The sequence below is a fragment of the Anabrus simplex genome, chromosome 4 (genome assembly GCF_040414725.1).
Source record: "Anabrus simplex isolate iqAnaSimp1 chromosome 4, ASM4041472v1, whole genome shotgun sequence".
NCBI lineage: Eukaryota > Metazoa > Arthropoda > Insecta > Orthoptera > Tettigoniidae > Anabrus > Anabrus simplex.
In genome coordinates, this window is record NC_090268.1 from 29,210,268 (window position 1) to 29,227,493 (window position 17,226).

Below are 17,226 nucleotides of genomic sequence, written 5' to 3' on the forward strand. Positions count from 1 at the left end.
CATAATATTTCCAAAAATGTTGACTTTCTGACGTGACCTTCCAACAGTTAAAAATGTATAACTTATACACTACTTGGCGTAAATCACTGAAATCAGGCGATGCATATCATATTAGATGCGAGAGCTCAGGAAAAAAAATACAGAGGTCTAGTAGCAAAATTTTAGGTTGTAGATGGAACTTCATGATTTTTTAATGTGGTCCTAAACTTTTGACCGGTACTGTAGTAGGTTCGAACCCCACTGTCGGCAGCCCTGAAAATGGTTTTCCGTGGTTTCCCATTTTCACACCAGGCAAATGCTGGGGCTGTACCTTAACTAAGGCCACGGCCGCTTCCTTCCCACTCCTAGCCCTTTCCTATCCCATCATCGCCGTAAGATATATCTGTGTCGGTGCGACGTAAAACAACTAGCAATAATAATAATAATAATAATAATAATAATAATAATAATAATAATAATAATAATAATAATAATAATAATAATAATAATAATAATAAAATATGGAAAAATTAAACGAGTATTACAATTTAAGTATCTTGGTGAAACAATTCAGGAAAATGGACTCGAAACAAAAGCTAATGAAATTAGACACCGAAAGATGGAAACTGCATATCGACTAACCCAACATATCTATAACAAAAAAGAATCTCCAAGCACACAAAACTAGGGCATTGCAATACAGTCATTAAACGAGAACTTCTTCATGGATCAGAGGCGCTAATTTTGAACAGGAAAGCAGACACTGAAAACACTGAGAAAAAGGAACACGAAATCATTAGAAAAATCTAGGCCCAAAACTCACCGACGGACAATACCAACTTGGAGCCAGACAGGAAATCAAACAATACACAGATATTCACAGTGCCATTAGAAAACGAAGATCAAGATTCTATGGACACATTAAAAGAATTCACCCAGACAGATATACCAAACAAATAGTCGTGTTCTATGAAAACAGGAGTAAAGCTGAAAAATGAAATAGCGCATGGCTTTTAGCGCCGGGAGTATCTGGGGACAAGTTCGGTTCGGCTCCTTAAGTGAAGGTCTTTTGATATGATACCCGTAGGCGACCTGCACATCGTGATGAAAATGAAATGATGATGAAGACGACACATACACCCACCTCACGTGCCAGCGAAATTAACCAATGATGGTTAAAATTCGAGATCCGGCCGGGAATCGAACTCGGGACCCCTGTGACCAAAGGCCAGCACGCTAACCATTTAGCCACGGAGCCGGGAAGGAGTAAAGCTAAAACTGGCACAATGAAATGGATTTCGAAATCAAAACCGATTTGAAACAGGCAGGAATTATACTAGCAGATGTCCAAAACAGGGTAATCCTCAGATCCAAATTTCACAAATGGCAAGTTGACTAAGAGGAAATACCAAAGAAGAAGACTGGAACAACCTGGTCTGAAGACAGAAAAGAAGCCCAGAGTAAGAGAATGAAAGAAATATGGGCACAAAGGAAGGCAAGTGCACGCCTTTAAGTACTTTGCGTACTGTTAAGGGGGTTAATCGCATATAATAATAATAATAATAATAATAATAATAATAATAATAATAATAATAATAATAATAATAGTTTTACGTCCCACTAACTACTTTTACGGTTTTCGGAGACGCCGAGGTGCCCGAATTTCGTCCCACAGCAGTTCTTCTACGTGTCACTAAATCTAGCGACACGAGGCTAACGTATTTGAGTAACTTCAAATACCACCGGACTGAGCCAGGAGTGAACCTGCCAAGTTGGGGTCAGAAGGCCAGCGCCTTAACCGTCGGAGCCACTGAGCCCGGCCGTGGTACAGCGCGACGCACTCGAGAAACTGTCGGCAGAGGGCGGTGAATCAGTCTCTTCCCTCCCAACCAACACATCAGAGTGCGACGATCCCTGAGTCCAGTTAGTAGGGGGCAGTGGATAGCTTGGTCGCGACTTCCACGTTCCTCACAAGAATTTCTTTGCCCACTGTCGAAGGCAGACCTTCACATGCCTTGATGAAGGCCAATGTGATTGGAGGAGAGCTCGACTTTGTTAAATATATATAAGTGGCTTTAATTCAGTTAGCACATTTATTTCTGTATGGTTTGTTTGCACACTGAATTGGAGTAGAACAACTCATATTTTGCTCGAAATGTTGTTGCGGCGAACTGTGACCCAAAACCACGATACAATGTTCTGATATTTTCGATATGTATGACTCTACAACCAGACACAATTTGTCATCTGTATCAAATTACATGCAGTCGCGTTAGTATACCTAATGCAGTAATATTGCAATTCAATCCCACAATATTGATAATCAATAACATAATATAGATGGTATAATTATTAATTTAAACTCTGGACTACATTATATTTGTTCAATGTATCTGATTGTTAATAGAATTACATTCGCCAAGCGTTGGCAATTACCTCGAGAGAACCAAAAATGTGGGCTTCCTTTCTATTACAGTTCCATCACTAATGTAAACTGGTTAATGCAGTGAGTACTGCAGTTACCTGCGAACTCACAATGAGACTCGCGTGTATATTCAATGGAAGTTTTGCACTGCATGAAATGCGCTGCAATTTACAGTTCATACTTATATACTGATAATAACCAACTGCTGAAACTTGAAGGTTAGGTAATGAACTAGTGCTTTGCCATGTTTGCAGCTGCCTTTCTTTCATAGTTCAAAATTATAGCAGTGATAACTATTATTTTGAAGGAATCCAGGCCGATTGAACTCTCTTCTCATCCTGCAAACTGTTATTTGAATTCAAATACATTTGATTGTGTCAAGAGTAATTTAAACATGTGTAAGGTAGGGGGGGCAAATATCATTCCCGCACCTAATTTCGTCCCCCTAGAGATTTTCAGTTTGCACGGTTGGTATCTAATGTTTAGCCGCGCACACGAGTAGCCTCATCCCGTTGTCTTGTTGTGAGAGTTGGTTGTGTGCACCACGTTTAGTTTCCGTGTACAAGGAGGATTCAGTTTTCATGCAGAGCTGAGTTACTGCAGCATTCAAATTAAGAGCCTGTTACTCCTAGAGTGAGCACTGATATGTGTATGAAATACAGGACTGCATTTCAGTTCTGCCGTGGGTTACAGTAACGGCCATTATCACAATAAATCAGGGAATGTTCGTAATTTCGTCCCCTTCATTTTATTTGATATTTATGAACTTTATTCTTACTTTCATATGAAAAAACGAAAGCAGTGGGATAAGGAGGCTAAGAAAAAGCTATTAAGGCAGTAAGGGACAAGATAATCGGTTACAAACATGCAAGTAAAGCGTTTAACAACCCACGAGCAACGCTGAAAGACTATGTTTAAAAGAATACAGAGACAATATTTTTCATAAATGGCCTTCAAGTAATTCATTATAGGGAAAGTGTTTGGTAAGATTAGAAAGGAAAACGTATATTAAACTTAGTTCTACTTTTCATAAATTTGGTAGGGGACGATATTACGAACACATTTTTGGTAGTTTAATTTTGGTAGTATTTATGTCAAATATTGACTACCTTACGTTATAACAGTTTGATTGTAACTTGCCCGTAATATATTCAGTAATATATACAGGGTGTTAGGTGTATACCTGCAGATATTTCTTCTAGCAATAGAGAACGATGTGACGAACCACTATATATCAAACTTTTAGAAATTCTCGGAAGTTATTTTCGAGAGCAAAGAGACACGATGTTTTTAGAATAGGTAGTATGCCTTGTTCTTGTGAATGAATAGCTTCCCTTTGAGAACAGGCGAGTCACGCGCCATGCGTGCCAAACTGGTTTCTGTTTATGTTTACGTACAACAGCTGAACGCTTCCTATGCAGTGCACGAGATGTTACGTAACATACTTGTCAAACTGGTTTTATGTTTAAGAGCAACTGAGCTACGGTAACAGCTGAAGGTGGCTACTACAGTAGCGTATGCCTTGTTGCGTTACATTCTCGCCAGAGTGGTTTCGTAGTTGTCAGTATTCAGTTTCCGTCTTAGGGGCTTCAGACAACCCTGGTCATCGGTTTCGGACCCTGGATGTTCCGAATTCTCAGCGTTAATACTGGTTCATTTGCTGTTATGTCCTTTACGGGATTGGGATATGTGTGGTCATCAGCCCCGTGGTCTAGCGAGTATGGAAATGACCTGAAAACCTGAATCCGTGCGGGACCTTTACGAGCGTGTGATATAATTATTGGTTGGTATAGGCGCGCCGGGACGTGAAATACAGTAGATCCCCGTTGTGCATTGCGTAAAGGTACAAGAAAGATGGCAGGTCCTTACGCCAACGAAAGCAGTTATGGGATGCCCAAGTGAGTAGCATCGGAATTGAATTATCGAAACACATCGAACGTTTAGTTTCAAAGGAATATTGGACATGTTATACAACTAAATAAATTAAACGTACCTACATTTCATGCCTCCTTCCGGGCTGAGTTGCTCAGACGGTTGAGGTGCAGGCCTTTTGATTCCAACTTTACAGGTTCGAACCTGGCCCAGTCCGGTGGTATTTGAAGGTGCTCAAATACTGTAGGTCAGCCTCGTGTCGGCAGATTTACTGGTACATAAAAAGAACTGTGCGGGACTAAATTCGGGCGCCTCAGCGTCTCAGAAAACCGTAGAAGTAGTTAGTGGGACGTAAAGCACTTAACGTTATTATTATTATTATTATTATTATTATTATTATTATTATTATTATTATTATTATTATTATTAGGTCATTAAAAGCTGAAATACGTGGAAGAAAATAGTAAAATATGCGTGGTTTAAGAGGAAACAAGATGAAATGTATGTCACGTGAGTTAGCATCGGTCGCAGTAGTTACCTACAGATTACTATGCGTAAAGCGAGAACCAGGTCAAGCTCGTGGGGATGAGTCAGCTGTAATCTCGTATTGTGTATAAACATCAAACATACACATCAACAAATATAAGAAACATAAACAAGGTTACACGTTAGAGACATGTAGTTATTAACCTGAACGCCAGGCCGACGGTCGCTTTCATGAGTACAGATGAGTTATCAAATTATACACAATCCACAGATGTCGAACTTATCTAAGAAGATTCCGCCACAACTATATTACATTTTACTATGATGGTGCTAATAACAAATCGCAGCAGCAATTGGCTTTACGTCGCACCTACACAGATAGGCATTATGGCGACGATGGGACTGGAACGGGCTAGGACAGGGAAGGAAGCGGCCGTGGCCTTAATGGTACAGCACCAGCATTTGTCTGATGTGAGAATGGGAAACCACGGAAAACCATCTTCTGGGCTGCCGAGAGTGGGGTTCGAACCCACTATCTCCCGAATAATGGATACTGGCCACACTGAACTGAAATGTCGTATGGCCTTTAGTGCCGGGAGTGTCCGAGGATAAGTTCGGCTCGCCAGATGCAGGTCTTTTGATTTGACTCCCGTAGGCGACCTGCGCGTCGTGATGAGGATGAAATGATGATGAAGATGGCACATACACCCAGTTCCCGTGCCAGCAAATTTAACCAATTAAGGTTAAATTTCCGACCCTCCCGGGAATCGAACACGGTACCCCTGTGACCAAAGGCCAGCACGCTAACCATTTAGCCATGGAGCCGGACTTAAGCGACTGCAGCTATCGAGCTCGGTAAATCGCAGCAGATTACGCTACTGCGTGTTGAGATGATGTCGGTAGAATACAGTATACCTGTTAAGACATAAGGCTGCAGTAGAAGAAGAGGAAGAAGAAGGTAACGAGAGCCACATAGTCAAGCAGCACACAGCTGAACAAAGTGCACATTAGTGACACAGACATAAGAGTGGCGTGGTCGCGGGTACTACAGTCGCATTCGTAACACTCTGTTGTAGAAAAATAATGAACTAACATACAGTACGGGCTCCGTAATTCCAGGTGGACGGTAACAAGACTATCTCGAATAGAAAAGTACGGATTTACGAACGTACACGAAAACGCCTGTGAACAACATAATATACCTATGTTAAACATTACAGTACAACAGTTTAGAAAACAAAACATACAGATTGCATTAAAAGAAATGTTAAACTTTCCTTTATAAATTAACAAAACACTCTAGGCAATCTTCTTAAGTTAAATGTTAACTTATAGTTCCTATTTCAGTAATGATGAATATAAAACGATTATTTTATTGAATATTTATTCGCGACGACGACGACGACGACGACGACGACGACGACGATGATGATGATGATGATAATTGCTGTCTTAATGTCATCGGCCCTTAAAACGCAAAGCACGGACGATAATTCGCATCTCTGACAGCTGTTATTCAGGTCAAGGTCAGACAGACCGGTTTCATGTAGGGGTGGGGAACCCGTCCAGCGACATCCCCGTCGCTAAGAACAGCAGACAACCAGCATGTGACAGGTCTAGTGCTTTTGTCGAACTGCTTACGTGGAATATTCTCCCACAGTGCGATTTCAATATCATGGTCTTTTGGGAGTCCTACTCGCCGTATGCAGAAACAACCCGTGTTGACGTGTACGTAAATAAAGTTTATTACGTCAACGAAAGAATGCATGGGATAGAATTTCAAAGTGAGTAGTATCGGAATTGAAATGTCAAAACACATCGAACGTTTTACTTCATACCAGTAAGGGACATGTTATAAACATAAATTAATTAAACGTACCTTCCTTTCGTGTTTCCAACCGAAGAGAACATGTTTAAATGTAAATGAGAACCTTCTAGCTTACTGCTGATTTTGCAGTGCCTATTCAACGTATCAAAATAAACGTTGCCAGGCTGAGTGGCTCAGACGGTTCAAGCACTGGTTTCATGAACTTAGCAGGCTCGATCCTGGCTCAGTCCGCTGGTATTTGAAGGTGCTCAAATACGACCGCTTCTGATCGGTAGATTTACGGGCACGTTAAGGAATACCAGTGGGCTAAATTCCGACACCGCGCGTCTCCATTGGCACGTGAAGATTTATTATTATTATTATTATTATTATTATTATTATTATTATTATTATTATTATTATTATTATTATTATTATTATTATTGGGCGAGTTGGCCGTGCGATTAGCTTGCATCCGTCGAAAAGCCACTAACAATATTATTATAAAAACTGTGTTAGTCTATTATTACTGACTATTATGAAAATAAAAGTTAATCGCCCCACTCAAACTTCGTAGCTCGTAATCTGTCAGAAAACACTAAAGAAAATAGTGAACTTTTAACATGTCCGAATTATTATTAATAATATAATTGCAGACATGTCTCCGAAATTACCGAAGCATGTACTTACAAATTGTTTTACGTCGCACCGACACAAATAGGTCTTACGGCGACAGTGGGAGAGAAAACGGATACAAGTGGGAAGGAAGCGTTCGAAGTCTAATAAAGGTACAGTTCCAGCATTTCCCTGATGTGAAAATGGGAAACTACGGAAAACCATCTTCCCGGCTACCGACAGTGGAGTTCGAACCCACTATCACCAGAATACAAGCTCACAGCTGCGCGCCCCTAACCGCACGATCAACTTACTCTAAGCCCCAATGCCGGTCTGCGTAGCTCGGACGATAGAGCGCTGGTCTTCTGATCCCACCTTGGCAGGTTCGATGGCGGCTGAGTTCGGTGGTATTTGAAGGTGCTGAAATACGCCAGTCTCGTGTCTGTGGATTTACTTGCATTTAAAAACGTACTGCTTTACAAAATTCTGGCACTTCAGTGTCTTCGAAAACCGTGAAAATTAGTTAGTGGAACGTAAAGATAGTAGTAGTAGTAGTAGTAGTAATAGTAGTAGTAGTAGTAGTAACATTATTATTACGGACGTTTTAATTAAACGGGTCCATTACATTACCTATCGGCACTTACTGCCCGGTAATTAGCCTTCTGTCCACCTCTGTGGTATAGTGGTTAGTGTGATTAGCTGCCAACCCCCGGAGGCCCGTGTTCCATTCCCAGCTTCGCCACGAAATTTGAAAAGTGGTACGAGGGCTGGAACGGAGTCCACTAAGCCTCGGGAGGTCAAGTGGGTAGAGGTGGTTCGATTCCCACCTCAGCCATCCTGAAAGTGGTTTCCCGTAGTTTCGCACTTCTCCAGGCAAATGCCGGGATGGTACCTAACTTAAGAACGCGGCCGCTTCCTTCCCTCTTCCTTGTCTATCCCTTCCAATCTCCCCATTCCGCCGCAAGGCCTACACAAGACCCCTGTTCAGCATAGAAGGTGAGGCCGCCTGGGCGAGGTACTGGTCATTCTCCCCAGTTGTATCCCCGACCCAATGTCTCACGCTCCAGGACACTGCCCTTCAGGCGGTAGAGGTGGGATCTCTCGCTGAGTCCGAGGGAAAACCAACCCTGGAATGTAAACAGATTAGGAAAAAGAAGAATAAGCCTTCTATTAGAAATGCCCGGTGGCAATTCCATAGTAGACCGAGCTCGATAGCTGCAGTTGCTTAACTGCGGCCAGTATCCAGTATTCGGGAGATAGCAGGTTCGAACCCCACTGTCGGCGGCCGTGAAGATGATTTTCCGTGGTTTCCCATTTTCACACCAGGCAAATGCTGGGGCTGTACCTTAATTAAGGCCACGGCCGCTTCCTTCCCACTCCTAGCCCTTTCCTGTCCCATCGTCGCCATAAGACCTATTTGTGTCGGTGCGACGTAAAGCATCTAGCAAAAGAAATCCACAGTAGCTATTGTTCCTTCGAGCAATGTTCACGCATGGCTGCAACTACGGTTTTTGAAATCTGTCTCATTAATAACTATATGACTGAATGCTTACAGCCTTTTCTTTCAGTGTCCACCGTTCTTTCATTGACCTGAAAAGTTTATGAATAAGCATAGACAACTCGCATTGTTTATTGTCAGAAATTCATCGTAGACTGTCGCAATAACAGCACAGAAATGTTGCGCTCATTTTTCATTTACTTATTAACTATTTCCTTTCATTTTGTCAGGTTGGATCACTGAGTAATGCCATTGACGTCTTATAAATCACACACAACTACACAATACTTTATTCGCACGTATGTGCTGGTGCGTATCTTCGAGGTCACTGTAAGGATCCTTATACATTTCACACAGAGTACCCTAGACCGGTTTACGAGTACAGCAAGTGGCCTGGCACGTGAGTCATCCTCTGCTACTTGCCAAGCCTTTAGGGGAAGTGCACAACAACATGTGTTGGCCTGCGATAAGAAACAGGTTCAACAAGCCCTAGACTCTGCCACTGTACTTCCACTACGCGTGGACAGAATGACGTAACCGGCATATCCTGCTACAGCCGTTCAAAACACATTAGGTCCTGAAATATTTGGCTCAGTTATGGGCAAACTAATAGGACAAGATAAAAAGTACATAGCATATATTGTGAGATGTCTTTTTCTTTGCCGACTAGCTTAATATCTGCACGTATACACCTAACACCCTGTATATACCATGTCCATATATATATTGAACGAATCAACGACTTTCCGCAATTACGGGTTGCCACAATGGACAAAGTAAAGCTTATCAGGATACCTTATTATTCGATATAAAATCTACACTGAACAAGTATTTACTTAAAATGATAAAAGAGACTGTTTGGTAGAAAAACGAATCAATGTTTAATCTCAACCATCCCCATCTCTCCTTCGTGTTAAAATAGTACTGGATGACAAACAGGCATATTGATATTTAGTTGTCAAGTCAATCGCCGAGTCCTTTTTTTAACAAAGATGGAAAATCACCAATTCTTTCTCCAAAATGATTTAATTTTGAGACCAGTTCTTGGACATCGTAAGAAGTTTTAGTTTTTTATAGAAAGATACTTTACGGCCAACCGAGTTAATTTAAATAATGAGTACGATCTCAAGAAAAATCCATACTTTCACGGATATTTTACGTTCTGCAAGGTTACATAGCTTGGATGCTGCTAAACTCCGGTCGTTAATATTTCAGTGTTTGGTAGGGCGCGTTGTTCTTCACGGCATGAATATGGAGCAGCTACGAGACGATCATAGGGAGAAGTGAGGGGGCACTGCGAGGCATGTAATTAAATATCATTAAGCTGAGTGGGGCAACGCACGAAGTGAACCGTTTCTGCGAATCACGGACGCGTAAGAAGACGACCAAGAAATGCCACATGCGGAAGACTAGAAGATATTATTATTTAGTACGTTCTAACGAATTACATAATGACCGTGATTTCGTCCATGCTAAACTCTAACGCAATTATTTTAATGACACTTTATCAATCGCTAATGACTTCCATCCCGTGAATTCTTCATGAACTACTTCCATCTAATAGAAGCTTTAGGACAGGAGGTAAGTACAATCGCTGCCATTTACTCTAGTACACTCAACTAAATTGAGAGATTACCGACTTTGATAAAAAGAATAATCAAGGTGATATTTCGTAAGCTGGAATATGACACTACTTCCAAACGACAGTGATAGTTGTACACCTGAAACAAGTCTTCGCCTTTTGGTAGTGTTTCAGCGTTGTATTAACTGAGATGGTTTTTCGGATCGGATAGGAAAGGGTCAGGATTAGGAAGAAAGCGACCGTTTCTTAGTTAAATTCCAGCTCCAGGATTTGCCTGATGTGAACATGTGAAACTAGTGATGGGATAATCGAATACAAAATAATCGCTTATTCGATTATTTAATTTTATTCGATTATTCGAGTATATTTCCCTTCTATTATTTTTCGATTATTCATTCGAGTTAATGAGGTAATTGAACAGTGAATAGTTTTGATGAAAAGTGGTGTTATTAAGACAGTTAATTCACTCATTTAGTTTCAACATTTCGAGATACGTTTGGAAAAAAGCATATTTATTTTTCATGAGAGTTCATCTCTTCCCTTATTTCAGTCGATTATCCATTCAACACACTTGAACGAAAAAAAAATAATTCATGACGCTTCCGAATATTGTATGCCATACAACTGAATGATATTTGAAACTCATTTGATTATTTTATTCGATTATTTAAATAATCGGATGGAGGTTATTCCATTAATAAAAGTAATCGATCATCACTATGTGAAACCACAAAAAAAAATCTTCAGGGCTAAGGATAGTGGGGGTCACTCACTGTCTCCGGAATGCAAGCTGCCAGCTACGCGACTGGTACAGCGTTACCAGTTCGGTCCATAAACACACTGCATGGAACATTCTACACTGATATCCACTTTTGGGATAAGAGAAGGGCACTTACGTTTCGTACGTACGCTTTCACGGTCGGTATCTAATAATGTAGTATGTGTTCGAGTTTTTAACGAATGTCGAAGTTTCTTCTACTACATACCAGACCTTAGTAAGACAGTCTGGCAGCCAAAGAGAATCGGCCTCTTGTAATGTTGGTGGAAGCGGGAGATACAGCAGTGCACAGGTCCAGGTACTAAACAATTATCATCGCTTAAGAAGGAAAACTATGTAACTGCATTTTTTCCGAAATATTACTTTATTATTTCGTTGTAGATATATGAAGTCTCCATATAATTCTGTGCAGATCACATAACCAAATATCCCATAGAATTACTTGGAATGAGCCAACCCCATTATCTAGTATATGGCACTTACCTACACTTTTCTACAGATACCGTGTAAGTGATAAATGAAAATCTTAAAAAAGAACAAAATTTATATTTGACAAATTGTATTGGCATAATTCTGTTTCCCATTTTCAATCTTAGGAGACTTTTTTCATTCTCTTCCAAAATCAGGTTTTTGTTACATGCGAGGTCTTCATTCTCAAGCAATGAAATGCCTACAAGTTGTCCTGCTCCATGGCTAAATGGTTAGCGTGCTGGGCATTGGTCAAAGGAGTCCCGGCAGGGTCGGGATTTTTAACCATCACCGGTTGATTTCCCTGGCCCGGGGACTGAGTGCATGTGTCGTCGTCATCATTTCATCCTCATCACGACGCGCAGGTCGCCTATGGGGATCAAACAAAAGACCTGCACCTGGCGAGCCGAACATGTCCTCGGACAATGCCGCAATAAAAGCCATACGCCATGTCATTTTATTTTATTTTTTGCCTACAAAATGTCATGACTAGAGTTCAGAATTTTGGACAGTATTAGGTTAGAATGTATCTTCGCCGCTAGATGGCGCTTCATTCATTCGTTTCCTTGACCCCGTCTAATGACTGGACACAGGGTGTGGATTTTCAGTAGGTTAGAATGCAATCTTACCGAGACGAATAACAAGTGTACTCCAACAGGACTACGATTCTGTTAAGAGATTTGCCTAAACATTAGGGGTACTGCCTATTAGAACCCCTATAATTTATGTTACTCTTGGTACACTTCGAAACAATGAGCTGGCAGAGGCTTCCCACTAGCCAAGTAAGTTTGCATTCTGATGTTGATGTTTGTTGTTTAAAGGTGACTGACAGCTAGGTCATCAGCCCCTAACGGTATGAGGTACAACGAAATGAAACGATAATTAAAACTTCAAAATGTATCCACTGACTAGAATCTAAAACGAATGATGATGAAAAAATGACCATGAATCCAAAACAATCAGTGGATCCAATTCACAATGTCTTCTTTTCTGAGATGATCCTGCTTATAAAATGGGTTCAAAATTCCAGGTCACCGGCTCCTGGTAAATCAGGACCATGGTGTTCCTCCTACAGAGGTCTTAATCACGGATAACGTAGACTTATGGTGTTCCTCACATGGTAGTACTAATCACAGGCAATGCAGACCAATGGTATGCCACACATAATGGTACCACTAGCACGAAACACAGACCCATGGTGTTCCTCACGGACAAGAGCCAAACCCTTGGTGTTCCTGACATAGTGGGACTAATCGCAGGGCAAGTATACTCTTGGTGCCATTCACCTAGTGGTACATAAGCAATGCAAACCTGCAAACCCACGGTGTATCGCACATTATGGTACCACCCACAGGCAACACAGATCCATGGTGTTCCTCGCATAATGGTACTACTCTCAGGCAACGGAGAGCCATGGTGTTCCACGCATAGTGCTACTAATCATAGGTAACAGCCAAACCCCTGTTGTTCCTCACATACTGGTACTACTCTCAGGCAACGGAGACCCATGGTGTTCCTCACATACTGGTACTACTCTCAGGCAACGGAGACCCATGGTGTTCCTCACATGGTGGTACTAATCACAAGTGGTCTCATGGTTCTAATTTCATCATCCCTAAGTCGCTCTTTTGTCGCCTCTTGCTACAAGTAGGGGTCCGGCTCCATGGCTAGATGGTTAGCGTGCTGGCCTTAGGTTACAGGGGTCCTGGGTTCGATTCCCGGCGGGGTCGGGAATTTTAACCATAATTGGTTAATTTCGCTGGCACTGGGGCTGGGTGTATGTGTCGTCTTCATCATCATTTCATCCTCATCATGACGCGCAGGTCACCTACGGGTGTCAAATCGAAAGACCTGCACCTGGCGAGCCGAACATGTCCTCGGACACTCCCGGCACTAAAAGCCATACGCCATTTCATTTTTTACGACAAGTAGGGGATAACGTGTGTCTATTCTTAGTCTGCGTCCACGAGCCACTGTCTAAAATTGCGAGCTCTACTCATCACAGTAACATGTTTGTTAGAAATAATCTACATGGTGGATATACTACAAGTCAAAATCTAAGGTGTTCATTTCAGTGAAACCTCAACAATAAGAATCCTTTAGAGCGAACTATACATTCAGAATGTTGCCGAGATGTAGGGTTAGTATTCTATCATTTGCATAAAGCTGGTATAAAAGACCAAGGAAAATCATTTCATGGATTTGCAATGTCCATTCTGGAGTTCACTAGTCACTCGCGTATATAGAGACTACAATGGCCAGCGTTACTTTCACGCCAATTGGTCAGGCTCAATCTAGAAATTACGTTTGTAAAATAACGACTGTCTGGCGTTTAAGGAATGTGGGTAAGGTAGGTAAGGAATTCTATAACTGGCCGAGTAATATTAGTGGAAAATTAATTCTTAACACTGACATTATCTTACAATACGCCACGAGCATTAATAAATTAATAAATAATCATTGCAGTGACTTTAGCACCGTAACGACATTAATTTAATATTACTTAGTCTACAGGGAGAGTACAAGTGGTCATAAAACGAGTCTGGTCGTAAAAGCGTTAGGTAGTGGCTAACGTAGCGCCACCTGTTGCGTTTTAAGCGTCGCGGGGCGTCACAAGGTTGAATGTATGTGGCGACCTCACTAACCCGTAATATATTATGTACGTGAAGCTTCAGAGGTGTCGTAAACCGGAAAGAAGAATGTCTTAAATCAAACCCTATCTTTTCATTCAATAATACCTTAAAACTGGCGATTATTTCACTACAAGGTAACTTACAAAATTAAACGTGGTGGCAAGATAAGTATTTCCAGTGCTTAACATTATGGCTTAACATACTATAGGTTGAGCTTTCTACTAGATTCACATTGCAAGTGATAATAAAGTAAAATTAAAACATAGTTAACAACAACAAGATTACAACAAGCAATTCCATGGAAAGAAAATGTCTGGATGAGTTTTCTTCAAGAATTTCAACCTACCCAATCTCAGACGAGTGGCTGTTACTACACCTTCACTAATGAACATTTCACGAACATTTTCTTGTAGCAGTTGAAGATCTGAACACCGTTTATTGTATTTCTTCCTGGATGCTTCTGTCTTCTCTGACAACTGCTTGTCTCCTTTCTCCTTTAACTCCTTGGTCTGACTGACAACTGTGTTCTCTTTGTCTTCTTTAGAGACCTGTCCATATTTTTACTCAGATAAAGTGTCAGTAAGCTTTGAATACGATTCCTCATCTCATTCAATCATAGCTCTAGCTCCTTTCCGTTTGTCAGTTCTGATAACATTTTCTTGATCGTCTTCATCTTGCTCATCTTCACTGTCTGAAACAGTTCCTTGCTCTTGTTAGCTCGTTTCTCTTTTTTTTTTGTTTTATCATCAGAATCATCGCTTTATTCACCATCATCAGAATCCAAAGCCAATAGTTTAGTGATTTTCTTATTCAACTTTCTGTCTTTTGATTTCTTTTTGATATGTCCTAGACGATGAATATATTCAAAAAATGTCTTATACTCATCTGACTCCAATATTTTTAATATTGATGACTCAACAAGTTCTTGATAATAGTTTTTGGTATATGAGGTACAGAACTTTCCTCCGGTGTACCCTCCTCTGTAGCGGAACTTTCTAAATTACTTGGTTCATCTATCAGTACTGCAGTACATCCTTATTCTTATCTTCATTTTTTTTAGTGTTCTTCATATGAACTACCTGGGGGTATAATAATAATAATAATAATAATAATAATAATAATAATAATAATAATAATAATAATAATAATAATAATAATAATAATAACATTGGTGATATCATTTGTATATTTCAAGAAAGCTTCACGATTGCATCCATAGAGAATCCCTGTTTAAAATTTTAAGACACCTTGGACTACACCCCAAATTAATACACATGATAAAATTGATTCTCACTAACACCAAAACAAAAGTGAAGTTTAGGGGTGAAATATCAGTCATTTGAAATTAAAACTGGACTATGGCAGGGAAATGGGCACTCACCACTATTATTTAATTATGCTCTAGAAATGGTAATGGTAAACCATAGGAAATGTTACCCAAAAATAAAGATTGGCTTTGAACTTGCCGACGATTTAGCATTACTAGCAGTTGACATAAAAGAAGCAAAAACCCAGATATCAGAACTTCAAAACATTGCAAATAAAAGTGGCCTCAAAATACCATTTGAAAAAAAAAACCAGTAATTTTGCCCTAAAACCAACGCAGTTAAAAGAAGTTACCGTAAATGGTAATAAAATCAAAATAGTAACTCATTTTAAATATCTAGGAGAAGTAGTAACAGAACCGAAATGAAAAATCTCAATCCAACCAAGAACAAATAGATTGGCTAAAGCACAAAATTTAACATGGGACATCTACACAAAGAAATGTTTATAAATAAATGCAAACATAAAACACTACAACACAGTTATGAAACCGGAAGCTACATATGCAGCAGAAACACTTTTTCACCCTAATAAACAATCAAAGACTGGCAGACTCCAGAAAACTGGAAGGAGGATTGGAAGAACCTGCATCAACAAAAAATAACAGAAAGATGGACAATGGCGGATAATACCTAACGAAGTCGTGTGCAAAGAGTAGAACCCGTTACAGATACTACGCGAAATAGGAGACTGGGATTCTTTGGAGATATCATGGGGATGCAGGATTCGAGACTTCTGAAACAACGAGTATAACACAACTCCGTCTCAAAAAATACCACAACAGGATGTAAATGGATGAGAGAAGTAAGAGTGGATCTGAAGGAAACAGGCCTTACAACATAAGACACCATCGATAAGATAAAATTGAATACAAAACTCAAGAATACAAACCTCCGCTTTACCCACACGCGAAACAAACCAACAACACGCACATTTTCAACCGAGAAAAGGACACGAAGATCGGAGCGTCTGAAAAAGTACTGGGAGGACCGCAAAGCCCGAACAATCCCTTCAAACGATGGACTGACTAAAGTGATCCTATACGGACATATAATAATAATAATAATAATAATAATAATAATAATAATAATAATAAACAGAACGCTTGAAGCAGGATAAGGGTGGCATTCAAAAACACCCTCATACAGCGGATCTGAAACATATCAATACTTTAATTACCAACTAGAAGACCCGTGTTGCTCCGCAGGACTTGTATAAATAGATCGGATTACGTGCGTTGATATGAAACTACTCCATGCGCGCCGGGGACTATTTTGAATGTTTACTTTTAGGATTTATGTGTCAAGTTAATTTTTTAGATTTTTTATTGAGATATTGATTGATATTTTACGAACTATTTTGTAGTTTTAGAGTTATTGTTTTGCGTTTAATTTAAAGTTTTACTCTTACATTCTTTTTTCGCGTAGATCTTTGTCCTTGTTGCAGTTGATTCTTTCAAATAAATAATACGTTATAAAAGCCCGGATTTTTATGCATTAATAGGTTAGAATGCCAAATTCCTGAAGCGAGCAGCAAGTATAGTCTACCTTCACAACGAGTGTGTTATGGGGTTTGCATTGATATTAGGGGTACGGCCCATCAGAACTCCTATAATTTATGTTACTCTTGCTACATTATGGAAGAGCGGGTGGCCGACACTTCCTATTAACCAAATTTAGTTTGCAATCTAACCTGTTACGGCATGAAAATCCTGGCTTTGGTTATAACTGGTCTCCCCTTTATAAATCCTATCAAAA

At 40.2% G+C, this 17,226-nt stretch overlaps 1 protein-coding gene across 1 annotated transcript in view; it reads right to left on the minus strand.

Annotated features, from left to right (window-relative positions):
- Positions 1–17,226, minus strand: part of LOC136871590 (protein prickle) — a 283,429-nt gene that overhangs the window by 65,647 nt on the left and 200,556 nt on the right. The gene's annotated exons all lie outside the window — the stretch shown is intronic.